Here is a 19,520-nt window from a genome sequence, read left to right on the forward strand (position 1 = left end):
CCCAGGGTCCCCTGCAGCCAGAGAAGCACAGGGCACTTTCCCCTGATGACCAGCAGGTGCAAGTTTCCAGGGCTGGGGAGTTGCTGTGGCTCAGACACCAGCAGTGTCCCTGAAGCTCCCCAAGGTCATTGGGTGCTGCCCTTGCAGGGGACTATGGGAGCCCAGGCTCCTCCTTGTGCCCCCTCTGCTCCTGACTCACAGGGTGAGCGGTTTGTCCTGGGGGGGGTCCTCCTGCCATGATCGGCTGCCCTTGCTAGGGGCACAAATCCAGGGTGACTCAGTGTTGGACCAGAACTCCCGGCACTGGGAGCCAGACAGTTTTTTCTTTATAATTATGTCACCGGGACACAGTGCTGGACACCTGTGACTTAAATGGGGAAGAGGCTTATTTGGCTCATGGTATCACAGGGCTCAGGCCATGGTCTCCTGACTCCAAGGCAGGAACATCATGGCAGAAGGGCCTGGCAGAGGAAAGGGCTCACCTCATGGTGCCCAGAGAGCAGAGGGCAAAGGGTGAGGGACCAGACATAGACCCCAAGGTTCTGCTGCCACGAACCATCCAGATACACCCACAAGTGTGCTGCATCGATCCCCTAGGTGGCTCCCAAGGCAATTAAGTTGAACTGTCCAATGAGTTAATTGTCTCAGGTCTTTTTTTTTTTTTTTGAGTCAGGGTCTCTCTATGTAGCCAGGCTGGCCTTGAACTCACTATGTATCCCAGACTGGCCTTGATTTCACAGCAATCCTCCTGCCTCAGCCTCCTGGGTGCTGGGATTACAGATGTGCACCACCACACTGGCAGTTATTTTGCTACAGTGACAGAAAGTTGACGAATACAGCTATGCCACCAGAGTCAGAAGCTGATGATCTCCAGACTTCTTACGTGAGAAGAGTAACCCTGTGTTCTTTCAGCGATGTTGTCAGGAGGTTTTCTATTACTTGAAGCTAATATAGTTCCTAACAGATTCCTAATATTCTAATTTTCTTTTTCCCTCATTGACAATCCACTGCCCAGGAAGCCACCCTAGGGTGCTCTGGCTCATGCTCTGGGTTCTGATCCCCTTTTTGATGCCGGAGAATCCCTAGTTGTCAGCGTGGTGTCCCCTGCATCGACAGCTGCAGTATAGGGCGGTTTGGATCCCGTCCTTGGCCAGCTCTGCTCCTTCCACATCCCTCTGCTCTCTGTGCACCTAGTGCTCTTCCCCTGCACCCTGAACCTAGTGGGCTCACACCTGCTTTCTCCATGTTGAGTGTTAGGCCTTAATTACTTGACATCCTGTGTCCTCCGTATGGGTGAAAACAGCCTGGTGTGGGCCATGTTCCCGAAGCGCGTCCTAGGCGTGGGCAGAGGTTTACAGTGATCTGTGGATGAGCAGCTTTTGTTTGAATATTGTCTTTATCTCGGTGCCTCTCATAGCTGCCACATCAAACATGTAGCTTCAGTTGTGCTATGACGGTCTTATCTTTTACTTGTGGAGGAAAAGCCTGACTCCAAGAAGATTCTGAAATATATCAGTGACTATCCACTGAGCTCTTCCTATAGTGCCCTACATACATTAATTCATTGAATTTCCAGAACAACCCAGGAGGTCGGTGCTGGTTTTTACTCCCATTTTATTTTTTAAAAATTTTATTTGTTTGTTCAGGTTTTTTGAAACAGGGTCTCACTATGTAGTTCAGGTTGGTCTTGAGCTCTCTCTGTAGCCCAAGCTGGCCTTGAACTCATGGCAATCCTTCTGCCTCAGCCTCCTCAGTGCTTCCCATTTAAACATCAAGGCCTGGGTCACATCAGCTGCCCTGAGTCACAGTCAGGGAAAGGGAAAGGCAAGAACATCTGATAGGCTGGCTTGAGAACATTGTTCTGACCACTGAGCCAAACTCCTACTAACTTAAGAGTGCCCATGGTTGGTACCGGACTTTGGCTCACATCGAGGGTGGGATTTGGATGCTTGGCATTTGGCCTGGGAAGCCCGGGGCTGGGTGACACATTTCTGGCACATCCTTAGCCTCCTTAGAGTGACGGAGTGGGCACAGAGGCCTCACCTGTTGCATGCTGTTTGCTTCTTTTGTGGGGCTGGGGCTGAGTCGAAGCCCTCCAACGAAGTAAGCTGGGTCTTACACGGAGGCCCACCGCAGCCCACTGAGCACTGCACACCGCTTCCCTCCCTCCCGAGGCTCTCCGCACCGCCTCTGCACGCCTGCCGTCCTCTGCCTCTGTCCCGCTTCTGCCCCACACACCCCCTTGACCTCGTCGCGGGTTCAGCTCCACACAGGACTCCAGGCCTCGCCACCAGAGCTGACCGTTCTGGGCTCTGCAGCTCCGATCTTCACTGCCCCTGCTCATTTCCACCGGGGTCTCCCGTCAGCCCTACAAGCCCAGCGCGTGAAAAACAAAACTCCTTGCGCATCTGGGCAATCACTGCTCCTCCTTGGTGCTCTTCCCTCTGCTACTCACAAGGCCAGCGTCCTACGAAGACGGTAAAAACACGGAATGAGCGCTTAAGGGGGCTGCACCCGTGCGGCGTCCAGAACCTTGGCGGTCCTGCTGCTCCCTTACCTTCCCCTTCCTCGTGCTTGGCTCAGGCTTCGTATCCGACAAGCTCAGCCCCAGGAGCAGCCCCCATAGATTACCGGGGTGACCGAGCAGGCTACTTCATCTGTTTCCCTGGAAGGTGAACGGGAGCAAGAGTCTGTGTTTAGGAGAAACATCGAGAAGTCAGAGAGATTTGCCAGGGGCAGGGGCCCTGGCAATGAGGAAAGGAAGCTAGGAGTCTTCCTCCGATGGCCTCAGTTTCCCTCAGAAGTGGGTCGCCAAGGTGGGGGTGAGGTCACAGAGCTGCTCAGAGGCAGGGCAGAGTGGCGTGGGAGACCTAAGCGCAGGTCGGCATGCACGGGCACAGGTGCTGTGGGAGGTCAGGCCGGAGCCCGCGGAGCGAGCGGCCGAGTTCCTGGTGCCGTGTAGCGCTGCGAGCTGAGAAGCCACAGGGGAACCGAGGCGAAGGCCACTGGGGCCTGGGGAAGGGAGCACGGGCCACCGTGGGCCACTCGCTGGGACCATGGAATCTGCCTGGGTACTGCAAATGCAGAGGATAGAAAAGAGCTACCAAGGCTTTGAAGAAATTGGGGGGAGGAGTGACGGCGCGGGGGGTGCGTATCGCCGAGGGGAGGGACAGTGCCTAGGGGCGTCTCTGGACAGCAGAAGGAGCGCCACCGATTGTCCCAAGTGTTCCTTTCGTTCTCCCTGCGCGGAATTTCATGGTTATCCTCGCACAGTGGATCTGGTTCTGCCTGTTCCTGACTAGAGTTCTTCAGATTGTCTCCGAGGTCTGTAGGAAAAGCTCCAGATTCTGAATGTAAACTTCGGTGACTTCACCTTTCCCTTCCAGCCCAGTTTTCTGTCGCCACCTTCTCCTCATTTCCTGTGTCGGTCCACCTGGACCTGCTCCTCCCGTGCTGTAGCACCCTCTGTAGGCCTCCAGCGACCTGTTCCTCGCACCTGCCTCCAAGCCTACGTTCACTTACCTGAAGCTGACGCCCCCCCCCCCCCCCGCCCCATTGCTGTTTTTTTCCTGCGTTCCTGCGGGGCTTTATTCATTTGCCATTTCTGCGGATCGTTTTACAGCAGGGTCTGTACATCTGGTATCTTCGAGGTCACACAGTTCTGGAACGCAAGGACATTTTACTGACATTTCGCCCATGCACTGTGCAGAATACAAAGATGTCTGTATAAATATACCTCATGTACTGACATAGGTGACATATGTAAAAATTCAACATTTTTATTAATGATCACTACAGAAGAATTTGAAATCACATACACAAAAAGAAAATTTAAATCCCCAGTGTTTTTACCACCTGGACATAAGACTATTAGCGATTAATAAATAATTTTCCCACTGAACCCTGAAGTTGAGACACCACTCATCTAGTGCCACTCAGCCCTCGCCTGGCCCCGGGGCCTACAGGGTGGGGCTATGTGTGAGCGTCTCCCCCAGGGTTCTGGGTAATTGACCTTCGGGTGTGTTTTCTCTGCATCAATATAGTAATTTTGAGGATCTAGCAAGTGTTAGGGTTCCAGGCTCTTCCAGTCATTGTGAGTAAAGGAAATTGCTGCTCTTATTGCCCTCCCCACCCGGCTCCAATTTTAGCTGAGAAAACTGGAGCCAGACAGGTAAGCAATTTGGCTAAAGCATCTTGGGTTAGGTGGCAAAATCTGGAAACAAAAGCGGCGTTCAGACGACCCCAAGGCATGTGGACTGGATCGACTCTTCCCTAGCTCATACACACGACGCATATTTCAGAACACAAGGATGCTTTTAAATAAAATTAGTGTAACTTCCACCTGCTTTCCAAGTATTTAGAATGCTTTCATCCTTCTTTCCTTCCTAGTTAGTTTTACTGCAAGGTGAAGTTCAGCATGGAAAAAGCCACCAAGGTGAAGTGGTTTTTATAATATTCTATTGAACTTTTATTGAATGTTGGTTTTATGACCTCATGAAACTTGTATTTGTTTGTGAGGATTGTTTCTATTAATTTATACTTGTGGTTAAAGGTTTTCCTTTGACCACCAGAGGCTGGCATTTTCCTGGTGCGCTGTCGCTGAGAACTCCGAACCTTTCTTCTCCTGTGTGGATTTTTTTCTGAAGCCCTGGAAGGCTCTCAGGATACCTATCTTTTTTTTTTGGTACTGGGGATCAAACTCCGGACCTTGTGCTTGCCAGACAGGTGGCGGAACCACTGAGGTAAATCCCCGACCTCAGGATACCTATCTTGAAATGCCAGTTCTAAGCCCTAGAAATTAGTGCCCCAAAGTGTAACAGTGACAATTTAAGAATCTCAAACAGATTATAAGGCAAACATCAATTTCGTTCTGTTCAGAGTATTTCCCAAGTTAAAAGTGAGTTCTCCCCAGACTTAGTATATTTGCAGACACTGATTTATAATCTTCAACATCAATGATCCTATGGTAATTTGTGAAAAATAGATTTTTCTCGAAATTGTTCATAATGTTTTTGCATCTGGTAAGTACCAAAGGGAGAAACATGGGGAAGGATAAGCTCTTTGGAGTCTTAGGAGAGTCATATTAATTGGCCCTCGTGTTTCACATTTTCCCTAAGCTTCAGTGCAAGGAAATTTCCAGTCAATGATATGGCGGAGATTGCTAGGTATGCCACAGCGTGCACTGCTCCTCTTCCTCATGGGGCCTGGCACAGGGCCACTCAGAATCCCTGCAGGTAACTGTGATCTTGTGACAAGCTTTGTAAAAGGGAGTAGAAGTAGTGGTGGTGTGTAAATTCCTTGCCCTCCCTTCAGTGTGGTCAGGAGGCAGGGGTAACGAGCAGAGCGTGGAGTGCGTGCGCGCGTGTGGGTGAGTGTGAAGTGTGGCAGTCAGGTCATTCTGGTACATGGTAACAGTATGTTTTCCCACTTGGTGCTTACTTGGTCACAATAGACAGCAGTGTCCTGACAGACAGCACTTCTTAATTTTAATTTTGTCCAATTTATCAGTTTTCCCTCTTACATCATTGGTGTTTACTGGGTGCTGTTGAAGTAGCTTTTTCCCTCCCTGAAGATCACAAATCCTTGTCTAGAGAATGTTCTAAAGTGCGATTTGCCATTCTGGAAGTGACGCCTGAGAGGCATTTGTTGCCTAGTGGCTGACTGGTGTACCCAGCCCCGGGGGACAAGCTCCGCACTGGCTCTCCTGTCACCTGTGCCTCTAGTCACCCACAGGTGTGCCTCTGATCATGCTGTCACTCATCCCGTCCATATCCTTGCTTGTCCTGGCACTCTCTCCAGCTCCCATGAGTCCTTGTATCAGCAGCCTCTGTCCTTTAGAATGGGAAAAAGTCATTTCTTTGTCTTTTGACTTTTGTTGTTTCCATTGAACATCAGCCGCCTCACTCTTTTGAGGACAATTGGTTCTTCTTCTTTATCCTCAGAATTTCCCTCTGAGACTCCTCACTGGTCTCTAACAGCTTTACGAGGAGGTGACGGACAGCGGGAGACACTGTAGACCCTGTATAGCACACACACGCGCGCACACACACACGGGGGGCATGGATTTCTTGTATTTTTTCTGCTCGGGGTCACAGAGTTTGAATCAGTCTCATGGCTCCTTACCGCTGCTTGCCCGCCGCTCTCCTGGATGTGAGCACCTGCAAGCCTGCTCCCGTCGCTGCACCTTCTGGTGCTTCCTGGATTTCTCTCCTGGCCTGTGACTTCTTCTCAGATGTATCTAAGTACCTGCTCTACCCAGCCACTGAGTTTCCAATCTGGCTATTTTACTTTCTAGTTCTTAAATGTCCATATTTTATACGTATATAAAGACGTATTTTTCTCAGTTCTCTTCTGAATTTTCTATTTCTTACATCCTTGAGCATGAGTAAGCATATGTATCTAAAAGTTGGCAACAGAAAACCCCAAAACAACGGTACCTCGGTTCACAAATTTAATTCTCTCCATGATTCTGGTTGCAAACTGAATTGGTTGTGAACCGAATCAAATTTCCCCACCAGGTCAACACAGAAGCTAGCCATTTAGTTTGATCCAGTTCACAACTGATTTGGTTTGCGGCCAGAACAGTGGAAAGAATTAAGTTCGTGAACCGAGGCACCACTGTAACTTGACTCCATGTTGATTTATATTGTCTAATTCTTCCTATAAATATGCATCTAAACACTCACATATACAGGCACACACAACTGCGTGTAGTTTCAGTGTCAGAGACTGCACCTGGTGCATGCCAGGCAAGGGCCCTTCCCTGAACGACACCCTCAGTTGCTGTATAAATAATTTGGGGCTCAGTTTGCTCTTCCTTATTTTGTCCCTTTGGGGGGACACTAGCAATGTGCTGTCCACTCAATCTAATTTTAGGGATGGAGTGGATTCGTGGCTGCACTGCTACTCGGAAGGGTCCGTTTGTTTCTGGCTCAGCTTTATTCCTGATGCAGCCAGTCAGGGTTCTAGCTCAGGGCACGGACATCTGTCCAGACCCCACTGACAAATCCTCACTCCTGGGCTTGTCTCCTGAGACCACTCGGCCCGGGCATCTGACCCTTTTAATGTGCTGCTGGATGCAGTCACTAGGATTTTGTTGAGGAGTTTTTTTGTTTTGTTTTGTTTTTTAACCAGTGTTCATCAGGGATGTTACCTTTAGTTTTCTTGCAGGGCTTTGGTGTCAGGGTAATGCTAACCTCAGAAAAATGAGTTTGGAAGTGTTTCTTTCTCTTCAGTTTTTTAAAGAAGAGATTGAGAAGCCGGATGTGGTGGCTTATATCTGTGATTCCAGCACTCAGGAGGCTGAGGCAGGAGGATCACTGTGAGTTCAAGGTCGGCCTGGGCTATGTAGGGAGTTCAAGGCCAGCCTGAAATGCAGTGAGACCCTGTCTCAAAAAAAATTCCCCTCAAAACCCCAAAACAAAAACAAACACACCAAAAAACAAAACAAAACAGAGAGAGAAGAAATTAAGGATTGGCAAATATTAAATATTTGGTGAAATTCACCAATAAAGCCATCTGGTCCTTGGCTTTTATTTGTTGAGAGTTTTTTTGGTTACAGATTGAATTTCCGTACTAATTGTAAGTCTGTTAGCATTTTCTGTCCTCTCACAATCCAGTCTTGAGGCTGGATGCTGCTAAGACTTTGTCATCCAGTCTGTTGGTGCATCGATGCCTGTGATCATCTCTTCCGTCCTGGTTTATCTCTGTAACGTAGTTGTAATAACAGCTTGTTTCAGTCTTCTCCTTTCTTAGTCTAGCTAAAGGTTTGTCAATTTTATTTATCTTAAAAAACCCCCTCTTTGTCTTAATGTTTTCCCCCCTGCTTTTTTCTATTCTAGTTTTCATTTCTTTCTGTTCTAACCTTTGCTATTTCTTACCTTCTACTAACTTTGGGTTTAGTTCTTTTGCTCATTCCGGGAGGTAAATTTCCCGCTTGCTGTCTTCGTTGTATCCTGTGAGTTTGAGTGTTTTTGTTCTCATTTGTTTCAAGACATTTTCCAGTTTCCCTTTGGATTTTTGACCCATTGTTTGTTCAGGAGTATGTTGTTTGGTTTCCACATAGCTAAGAACTTTGCAGATTTCCCTGTTACTGATCTCTAGCTTCATTCCATTGTGTGGGAAAGACCATTGCCATGACGTCAGTCTTCTGAAATCGGTCCCGTGCCTTCTGCCTGTCCACTGCAAGGTGTTCTTCAAGCCTGCCCTTCCTTACTGTCTCCTGCCGCATGTTCTATCCTTTATGGGAAGGGAGGTGTTGGAGTCTTCTATTATTTTATTGCTCTCTATTTCTCCCTCCAATATTTACTTTATATATTTAAGTGCTATGATATTAGATGCATATATATTTTATAGCTGTTATTTTTTGGGTCAACTGACCCTGTTATTATTATATGATCTCAGATAATATCACAAGAGACACATAAGGCATTATATAATAATGAAAATTATTTTCACTTATATCTTCCTGGTCAACTGACTACCAGGAGTCGAACTCAGGTCCTTGAGCTTGCAAGGCAGGCCTTATGCTGATCATCACCGCCATCATTATGAATTTTTATTATAGCTGCATATTATTTACCTTGTGGTCCATAAAAAGTTTCATACTTCCAGAATTGGACCAGCTTTTACAAATTCTCTGTATTGGATAAATTCACAGCAGCTGTGAAACCTATGCAAGCCGAACATATTTGTTGGCAAAAATCCTGTTCTTTTCGCCCTTAAGGCTACACTAGACCCTAGAGAGTTTCGCAGGTCAAAAGCACACGTTAACGCTGTCTTGATCAGTGGCGTGGCAGCGCCCCCTTCTGTCCAAGATCTAGAATCCAGAACAAATAAAGTCCGGTTTGATGGTGAAGCCAGGAATGGTGACTTTAGTCTCTGACAATCAGCAACAGAAATTTGCCAGGGATTTAGCTCAGTGGTTCTGCTGCTTGCCTTGCAAGCGCAAGGACCCCGAGTTCGATCCCTGGTACCAAAAAAAAAAAGAAATGAAATTAATGTGATGCCACCCCAGTGATGTCCCCCGAAGCCCAAACACCAGAAAACTCTTGTTTTCTTAGCATCTTAAAACCTCTTAACATCTGTCTGCACTTGGCAGACGCATCCACATTAAGCTCTGGCTTGCTGAGAGGTAATGCTGCTTCTGCTGAGAGTTGCATTTCTGTTGCGTACAGAGCTGTAAAAACAGGGGCTCCAGGAGTGGAGATTTCCAGGGGCATGGTGTCAGCTCAGGATCAAATTCTGCTTTTATATAACAGTTTGATGGTGTTTTTCATGCATTCTTAAAAAGATTGGCTCAAAGTATTGTTTATCTTGATGAGTCATTTTTGGGCACCTCTTCAGCACCCCCATACCCGCCTTGCTCCCCGCTCTCTTCCCCAGTCCCTGCTGACATACTAGGCAGTGGCTCTTTTTTGGGTATCTGCTATTCCTAGAGTTCTAAATATCACACTGCCAGCTTGCTACCTGGGCCACCTCCCCAGCTGAACTCAGGGACTGCCAGTAGATAGGCACTCCCACACTGTCCGTCACCAGTACACAGTTAGGGACCCAAGCCCAGCCCTTCCACCAACCCATTGGTGCTGACAGGGTTCCATGGGCTCAGGTTCAATGGGTTCAGGTTCAATGGGAGGAGAAGGTCTGTGGGTTCACAGGATCATAAAGCAATAAAGTTATACAATGTTTGCATCACTTCAATAAAAAATAAACGCTCTACCACACTGCGATCTCACCTGCAGTCTTGGAATGATCTTTTACTTTGCATGGGTAAATCCTTAGTGTCATTATTCCTAGCATTTCAAACTGCTGGCTTTTTTCTGGTGAGATGAAACAACTGTGACCAGCTTAGTGGGCATTCCTAGGAGCACAGGGTTTAATGCTAGCTTCCTGAGAGCACCCGTGACAGCCTCTGATGGGCACCCTGGGCACCACAGCCAGGGCAGCAGGCTCAGCACTCCCAGGCATGGAGTGTGACCTGGTTTCAGCCTTCAAAGGGCAGCATCTGCAACTCTGGACACAGAGTATTAGGAGTGCCTTTGAGGTTCTCATCAGGGAAGAGGAGTTCAGCAGTGTTCAGCAGCTCTTGGGGCTCATGGATGCTGCTTTTTGGGTCGAACTTGTAATTTATTTTGGTGGAGCTGGTTTTCCTCCCATTGACCAGTTTCCTGGTTTTATCAAAGTAGGGAACTGGGAAAACTTTTAGTTGCAAGAAGACATTGCCAAAGAGAGATGATCTTGACCCGAAGTGAGAGTTTGAATTCACTTAGGCCTTTGCTTTTGTGCATGAAAATAGACCCCATCCTATTTCAGAGAGACCAGGACATCTTTACCATTGTGTTTATTAGGAATTTAAGCCTTGAGGGGCAGCTCAATAAGAGCTGCTTAGAACTCTGTCTGGAAAAATTTGGCTGTAAATAATAAGCTAGTCTTTCAGTTGACGCACGTGTGATTAATAGACATCCACACACTTTATTTTCTAGATGCACAACAGGCAGAGAAAAGGAATAATCCAACATAATGCCGGGAGATAATTCCTGTCAGGTTTGCCGAAAGCATTAGGATATGTTTGATGGTAAAGTAGAATAGATGTCGTTTTTATTGATATCTTTCCCAGGGGAAATTTATGTTTGTCTGTGTTCAAGCACCCACCCCTGCCCCATGTCCCGATACACACCATTTAAATGTAGGTTTTGTTCATATTGCCTTTCTAATTGATTAAATTGTGCTGATATTGAATAGGAACTCAGCTAAAAATCCTGTACATTGTTTAATAAGATCTTTAAATTTGGATTTTAAAATCAAGAAAACAGTTTGCTTTCAAAAAATACTGACTGCCACACAAACTATTTCATAAGTAAGAACAAGTGCTTTAATTAGAACTGCATAAAAATACCTTGTATAAATCCCTTCCTTTGATTATCTAAATAGGCTGAATTGTAACAAATGAAATGTTGATTTTTCTAATGAATCAGTGGAAGAAAAGAATAATGCACAGGATCCTAGTGTGCCATTGAACTGTATCATTTGAGTAAGTCTATTATATAACACATCTATCTGGCAAAAGAAGTCAAACCCTCTAGTTAGGAGGTGTAGCAAATAAAGTTTTATCATCTTGCAGTCTCTTGGATGAGTCCAGAAGGGCACAAAGTATTTATACAGAAACTCCCATGTGTTTTATTTTTAAAACAATTAAACTTCCCATTATTCCACATGGACATTTAAGATGAACAGACAATGTTTATGAATTGAACCTCGTCTTTCTTTTTTTTTTAAAAAAAAAGTTTTTTAAAAAAATTTATTTTTTATTTTATTTTTTTTTGATACCAGGGATCGAACTCTGGTCCTTGTGCTTGCACAGCAGGCAGCGAAACCACTGAGCTAAATCCCCCGCCCTTGTCTTTCTTAATATATGTAAAATGGTATTTTACAGAATATGGTATTTCATTCTTTTACTGCATATATACTTTTGGGGGAATTATGTTCAATTGCGCAGATTCTGTGGTCTGGCCTGGGAAACGTGGAGATTTTAATATCAGTGCCATGGGAAAACACCGCAAACACCGGGGATGTAATATTTGCACTCAGGATGACTGTGTGGGTCATAGAGGCCTGTGGACTCCGGGTTTCTTGCCGACCTGTCCCAGGGAGCGTCCTCACGGGTGGGCGCGTGACAGGACCCTGGTGCCGCAGTCTGTATGAACCAGGCTCCGTGGCATGAACCACTCAGAGAAAGTAAGTGATTGATATGCAAGACGGTTTAAAATATCTCAGAGGAAAAGGAGAGGCGGCAGTAATCAGAAACTGAAGTCAACAGGACCTCTTGGCTTACCTTTAATCACACGTGGCTGCCTGGTGAATTGATTTATAAAATGTCCCAACCCAAGCTGTTATCTATTTATTATTTTTTCCAAGCTGTTATTTTAACATGTCAATTGGTGAAGTTGGCCTGAGATGCCATGGGTCACATCATAAAGGAAGCTTGTCTTGAACAATGTGAACTTTGTAAAAGTCATTTCACGAATAAGAGGACAGGGCGATGGCAATCTCTGCTTCCCTCGTGTCGAGGACGGATCTCCCACTGTGGTTTCTGAACTAGAAAATAACACCTGAAGGGCTGATGCAGGTGAGTGACATGTTTATGTATCCTGGGAAACTCTTACGAGCTCCTCAACAAAGTGATTTATCAGTCTTTTCCTTCACTCACTTAATTTTGTTTTAAATTACAGTAAGTCCCTGATTTATGAACATTCGAGCTTTGAACTTTCACAGATATGAAGAACCTCACAATAGGAACATTCCCAGATGCAGAAAAATGGCGGAAGTAGCTCAGGTGTCAGCCCAGGATGTCCGGCAGCAAGGGAAAAGCGTGGTGTTGCGGACAGGACCAGGAAGCGCAGAGCAGCATACACTGAATATGAGTGTCAAAGGTGTGTGAGCCTTACTTTGTCTGACTTACAAATGAATCTGATTTGTGAACGTTCTCCTGGAATAGAACTCGTTTCCAAGCCAAGACTTACTGTACTGAGAGGTTCAGGAATACACATCTCTATTTCTTAGTCTTTATTCATGGTAAATCATTAATGCCATTTACCTTGTATACATATTGGGCTTTGATATGATTGAGTTATGAGAAATTATAAGATAGACCCAAAATTAGAGTACAGAGACCATCATTTCCATGTTTTATTTTCTGACAGGATCTTTCTAAGTTGCCCAGCTGGCCTTGTGCTTGTTGATCTTCCTGCCTCAGCCTCCTAAGTAGATATGACTATAGGCATGCTCCATTGTGCCTGGCCATAATTTTTTTTTTGGTACTGGGGATCAAACTCAGGACCTTGAGCTTTCGAGGCAGGCGCGGTGCCACTGGGCTAAATCCCTGGCCCCTTATTTTTTACTGATAAGGGTTCATGTGGTTATGGACTTCAGTGTTGTATACTTAATAAAAGCAGAAAATGGCCCTGGTGTCATTTGGGGTTTCCCTGAGAGAAAGTAGACACCACCACAAAGTGGGGTTTCTTCTAGGCAGCTTCGGGGCTCCTAAAAGCCTCGGCTGGATTTTGGTTCTCAATAGGGCAATGTGGCTTGAAATTCTGTCCTTTCTTTTCTCACAGAGCCAGAACAGTGCTTCCTAAATGCTTTAAAGTTTTAAAGATGTATTTTTAGCAGTGCACATTAATTCTTTTGTTGTCGATCTTTCTTTTGAGACAGGGTCTCACTATATAGCTCAGGCTGGTCTGGAACTAACTCTGTAGGGCAGGCAGGCCTTGAACTTGTGGTTATCCTCCTGCCTCAGCCTCCCGAGTGCTGGGATCACAGGGATGGATCACCACACTTGGCTCGTAGTACACATCAGTTTTAAAAGATGTGGATGTCAGTGTGGTATTTTCCCACACGGATATAAGATATTTTGACCCGATCCATGCCCTTACCTTGTCTCACCTTCTCCCCCTCCTGCTGATTCCTTTCTTCTTATCTAACCATAGTCTCTTTTCTACTTTCATGTTACTTTTTTAAAAATTTCACATTTACAGAAGACATGTGATACTTGCCCGAGTCTGGCTTATTTTGCTTAATATAGTCTCCAGTTTAAACTGGAGGGAAGTTTTAGCTTCGTTATAGATTGAGCTGGAGCTCCACAGCTGTCCTTAGCAAAGGAAACCAAAGAGCTACAGATAAAAAGTTAATAACAGAGATAAAATGAAATCCTAAAGACACTCACTTCACCCAAAAGGAGGCAAAACAGAAAGAGAGAGAGAGAGAGAGAGAGAGAGAGAGAGAGAGAGAGAGAGAGAGAGAGAGAGAGAAAACAACATGAGGGGGAAATGAAAGTCTAACAGCAAGGAGGTAGACTTCAAGTCTACCAGTAACTGTGATAAATATATCCTACATATGCTCATTAAAAGACAAATCAGAGATTGTCAGGCTAGATAAGAAAGCAAGACCCAAGTACGTATCCATAAGAAATAGATTTGAAATATGAAGATATAGATAGGATAGAAATGAAAGATGGAAGAAGGCATACCTTATAAAAAAATCTGGAGAGGCTATATTGGAATCAAAGTGGATCTAAAATAAAGAATATATCTGGGAATAAAAGCAGGACATTATACAGTAATAGAAGGAGCAATTCAGAAAGAGGATATCACAATTTTAAATACTTATATGGCCAATAACTGCACTTCAAAACACACAGGAAAACTGGCAGGACAGAAAGGAGAAATAAAGTCCTCCCTGATAGCTCGGTTAACTGTTCCCTCTCAGCAACTGATAGAGCAAAGTGGCCGGAAATCAGGGAGTTTATTAAAGACCCAAGCAGCACCGCCAGCCAGCGGACCTCATTATAGACCATTCTACCCCTCCCAATCTACACCGTTACACTGTTTACACAGTTACATTATTTACACCATCACACTATATGGTTACACTGTTTGCACAATCACACTACACAATTATACTATGTACACGATTACACTATACAGTCACACTACACTCATACTATTACATGATTACACTATTTACACTATTTTAAGTGCATATAAATTTTAAGACAAACTCAAGGCTGGATAAGAAACTGTGTTTCATTAAATTTTAAAAGTTTGTGCATAACACGTTATTAGGGTTCCGTGAATTTAAACTAGACATCAGAAAACAGCATTATCTGAAAAATTTCCAAATGTTTGGAAATTAAACAACATATTTCTAAATAGGCCCTAGATCAAAAAAGAAATCATAAGGGAAAAAAAGTCGTTTTGTAATTTTCTCTGTATCTGGCAGTGGTACTGTGTCAACACCATTCTGCTTAATGACAAAACTGCACAGAGGTGACAGCACTTATTTAGCTGATTTGTGGAGGTTGCCTATTTAGGGTTCCCTTTTGTAAACAATGTTGCTATAAACACTGCTGTACAAACACAATTGCCTTTGGGCCTGATCCGTTCTTAGGAAAAATCCTTACAGGTCAACAGTTTTGACCAACTTTTTCTTTGGTTGGTACCGGGGATCGAACTTGGGACCTTCTGCTTGTGAAGCAGGTGGTGGAACCACTGAGCTAAATCCCTGGCCCTTGACAAACTCCCCCCCACCCCCAGACAAACTTCTGATCTAAGTGTCTTTGCTCTATGTTGCCAGTTTTCCCTCTGGAAATTGTACCAATTTACCATTTCCCTACCAGTTTATGAGAGTTTGTTCCCTTATCCTGAGTTATACTAAATATTATCTGTTTTTAGTTGTAAGGTGTGAGATAGCAGTCTAATTAGCCCAGGAAACGCCATTTTTATTTGAAAGGATGATGAACAGAAAAACTAGCAATTTATCCTGCATATTTGGCAAGTGAACAGGTCATTTCAAGGAAAACAGTGTTTGTTGACAATGATACACTGTAATCCTTCATTAGAGATCAGTATTTGGGAAAACTCCGTTCTCCCGCTTTGACCTTGAAAGCCTCCCGAGCTTTTTCTGATCACAGAGTTGGGGATATGAATGGGCTGGACAGCTGCTGCTGCACATGGACATATCTGCATGGCTCTGAGGATCGGTGCTTCCTGCGGAGAAGTCCAAGACGCAGGACGCAGGAGGAGAAACACCCAGCCGCTGTCTCCGGTCTGTGTCCTCCCCCAGTCCCCTCCCTTCCCCCTCTGTGCTGTCATTCAGCCTCTGTGGGACGCTGCCGGAAAAGCCACCTGTGCCTCACCCCTGGCCGGAAGTGGGGGAGCTGCCAGGGCCCCATGGGCTCTGTGGGCTTCTTCACCACCAGAGCTCTGGGCCTCTGGAGAGGCAGCCAGGGAGACCTGCAGGCTGGGGTGGCAGGACAGCGGCTGGGGCTCCCAGGGTAGGGGCCGATGGCCCGGGACTGGCGGAGCCGCACAGCCCCGAGGACTGAGCGAATGGTGCCCGATACAGGGACACATTGTTAGTTATTTATTCATCCTCCCTTTTAATGATAAGAAATGAAAACTATTCACAGGCTCATAGCTTTCAACACCATCTGTGTGCTGCCGACTCCCAGTGTCTGCTTCCAGCCTCGCCCCTCTTCTGAACTCCGGCCCGGTTCCTGGCTGGGACTCCACAGCGGCTCCCGGGGTCAGGCGACAGCTGAGGCCCAGTTGTTCCCGATGAGCTCAGGCTCTGGCCTCACTGCCCCCTGGTCTCCCAGCAGGCTTGGGTGCGGCCACAGCTGCCACCACCATCCCCACCTGCGTCCTAACTGGTGTCCCGCGAGTCCCCTGCTGTGTGACACACACTTTGGTGTGGGCTAGGACCCAGACCCAGGCAGCCTGGCTCTGACTTCCCCCTTTTCTGTCCTTCATGAGGGGCCGTGGTTAGTAATCCATCTCTCCTGTCTGCCGGTAAAGAGGAATCAAGCTGATGCAGAAGTCACTTCGCAGGCACTCGGGAAGCATTCTGGGTGGTGGAATGCTCACCCTGTCCTCGGGGAGGATGTGCCTGTGGGTGCTACAGGGATGGCCGCTCAGGCCGTTTCCCTGGGCCCCAGAGTTTCCATGGATGTGAGCTTTGGAGTCAGCCCCGTCTCGCTCGATGGGCAGAACTTATATTTGATCACATGGAGCTAAATCAGCATTGCAAACGGGGTTTGCCAAAGCAAACACTGCAGGTAATAACAGACACACTCCCTGACCTCAGGAGTGAGACTCCACTGTGACGTGGCCCATAAAAGTGCTGGATCGGAGTTAGCTGAGGCAGAGGCTGGTGGTCAGCGTGCTCAGCCTGTTTCCTGGAAGCGATACCTTGGGGAAGAGACAGAGCTCCTGTGTGATCCTGTGACCCCACTCCGGGTGTAGACTGAAGGAAGTGAAGTTGCCGCTCTGGAGACACCTGGCTGCGTGTGTTTATTAAAGCACCATTTGCAGTAGCGAAAATGGGAACCTCTGGTACCCAGGTGGAGGGATGAAATGTAATTCTTGTTTTTCATTTTGTTTGATGATTTGGAAATGTTTTCAAAGAGCAACCTATACATGCAAAACCCTCTGTCCTATTCAAAAGCCACCTGGCCAGTGTCCAGGCTCGCCTTTCCCTGGCACCTGTCAGCAGAGGGAGCCGGGGTTCCCCGGGGGTGTCCTTGAAGCCTCTCTGGCCTCAGGGAAGGAACATGTGGGCATGTGGGACAGATGGCTCCAGGGTCATGTGAAGGGGATTATGGGGCTGTCCATGAAGGGGAAGAACGTCTCCAGAACCAAGTCCTGAGGGTCCAGGCTGTGGCTGTGTTAGCTGGCTCAGGTCAGGGCTTGACTACTCCATGGAGCTTTCCAAACCGCAGCCCACTGGCCAGTCCTCAGGGACAGGCAGTGCATTCGAACCTGGCCTTTCAGGGACGGTGCTGCCATTCGATTTATAAGGCAGATTGGGCCAAATGGCGGAAGTTTTGTCACAGAGAAGGAGGGCGCGGGGCTGCACTCCACAGGGGCGTTTCTCTCTGCTCATCCTGGAGAGAAGAGGGTTGCTCTAAAGCCCCCACACGCAGTCCTCTGTCCCCTCTCCTGAGATGTCTCTTGGCCTCTCACTGATGGAGCACTCACTGGTCCTGCAGTTTGGGGTTTGTTTTATTTGCACAGAACTAGGACACATGCCTGGCTTTTAAAAATGGATCAAAAGTGAAAGACACGGAGCTTTTCCGCAAAAGCTGCCCACTCCAGGAATGCACACATAGGTGAATATTCATCCTAAACTCAACTCGCACTTTATTTAAAAAAATAGGTCTTGTATCGATTAGATTAAAATCTCATTGCAAATATCTCAAAAATCTTAGTCAAATTATATTCCTTGGGTATCCAGGAAATAATATTATTTATGCCTGATACACAGAAAATCTAGTATGAGTGATATTTTTAGATTTTAATACTGCAGTCATTTTTAAGAAAGCTACTAAGGGATTTCTGTGTTTTAAAAATTTTTTTTCATAAAGTATAATATTCTAAATTAAAATTAGCATAGCTTATTGTTGACATAGTATGATCAAGACTTCTGATCTTGAGGTGTTATATTATCCTAGTGATTTTCTCATGACTTTTGATTTGTTTTAGGTGTGTTAATGTTCACCAGATGTACACCAAATTAAACTGATAATGCAATTTCTGGGATCACTCACCTTTTATCCAGAGCAAAACAACTTGGTTCTGTACTTAGTTCAAATCCTATTCATTTACAAAGGCAAAGATGGCTTTGCAAAATTTAATATGTATTCAAGCAGCTACCAAAATTAATTTCTTGGACTATTAGGTTGGCTCTGTTCTATTTCTGGTGCAGTCATTGTGGGAGCAACTATGTTCTGAGTCTTACAGGTCTCTCTGTTGCTTAGCTTGCTCTCCCCACCGGTTCTCTTCCCTGTCTCCCACTGTCTCACAGCATTTTCTTTTTTCTCTTTTGCTCAGTTCCTTGTAGTCTTTAGCTGTGGAAGGGGGATTTTGATTTCTGTGTTTATTAGGATTATTTTAGCAAAATTTTAATTTTTCTAATGACTTGAAGTTAAATAAATCCATATCCCCCTTTTTAGTGTAATCTGTAAATTTATGGACATACATATTATCTGTGAGGAATACACATTGTTTTGAGATGTTCACAGAACAAAAATTAATTTAATATAGGAAAAGAAACAAGGAAAACATCTATAAAGTTCAAAAACTAGAAATTTTATAGGCTGCTTCTTTTTAATGCATTTTATTAGTGCATATCAATTCTCCAAAGCACTGGGTTTTGAAGTGGTATTTGCACCTATGCGTATACCATTTTTTGATTATATCCACCCCTCCAGTATCCTGTCTTATACCTTCCCCTGTGTTCCTTTCTTGTCTAATAATAGCCTCTCTTCTACTTTTCTGTCCTTTTTTTCTTATTTCTTTTCAGTTCTTATAGAATTCTAAACTAAATAATTTTCAGACATTTGCATAATGGTGAAAGTGGACTGCCAGGAAAACAAAACACATTTCAGCAACCAGTACACCTCCTCCAAATTACAGAAAGGCACGATCTTGAACCCGGGGTATATATGTGTTTTTAGCTATGACTGTCTCACGCATTTCAATAAACTTTCGCTTTAAAATTTTGACGTGGATCTGTTTGCGGCATGCCGTTGTGGGACCTTCGTGATGGTGGGATCGCGCTCCCCGCTTCTCTGCGGGAGGACCCTGAACATCTCCTCCTTGCCGTTCTTGCTGGCTGCAGTCACTGACTGTGCCCTGGCACCCAGAGCCCACTGCTCCCTCTCCTTCCCCTCAAGCCCTTCCTGCCTCTGGCAACCACGGTTCAAGATCAACGACTGTCGATGATCCCTCTAGGGAGTGAGATCCTGTGCTCCTTGTCTTTCTGTTCCTGCCTTGTTTTACTTTACATCATCATAGGTGACAGAAATGCATCCTTTTGTACGGCTGTCTAGTGCTCCCTTGTGTGTATGGAACATCTCTTTGCCCTTTCATCTGCCGACGGGCGGAGGTTGATTCCATGTCTCTGTTGCTGCCAACAGTGCTTCAGTAAACGTGCTAGTGCAGCTGTCTCTCTGCCGTACTGAC

At 45.7% G+C, this 19,520-nt stretch overlaps 1 long non-coding RNA gene across 1 annotated transcript; it reads left to right on the forward strand.

Moving 5' to 3' along the window:
• Window positions 1–12,002: 12,002 nt before the first annotated feature.
• LOC147828479 (uncharacterized) lies at window positions 12,003–19,251 on the forward strand. Its single transcript, XR_015450744.1, has 3 exons — window positions 12,003–12,124; window positions 12,271–12,428; window positions 15,467–19,251. It is a non-coding gene; the product is annotated as an uncharacterized LOC147828479 (long non-coding RNA).
• The last annotated feature ends 269 nt before the right edge of the window (window positions 19,252–19,520 follow it).

Source organism: Heterocephalus glaber, unplaced genomic scaffold, assembly GCF_053883595.1.
Source record: "Heterocephalus glaber isolate CG9 unplaced genomic scaffold, H.glaber_assembly_v1.0 deba00001067, whole genome shotgun sequence".
NCBI classification, from domain to species: Eukaryota; Metazoa; Chordata; class Mammalia; order Rodentia; family Bathyergidae; genus Heterocephalus; species Heterocephalus glaber.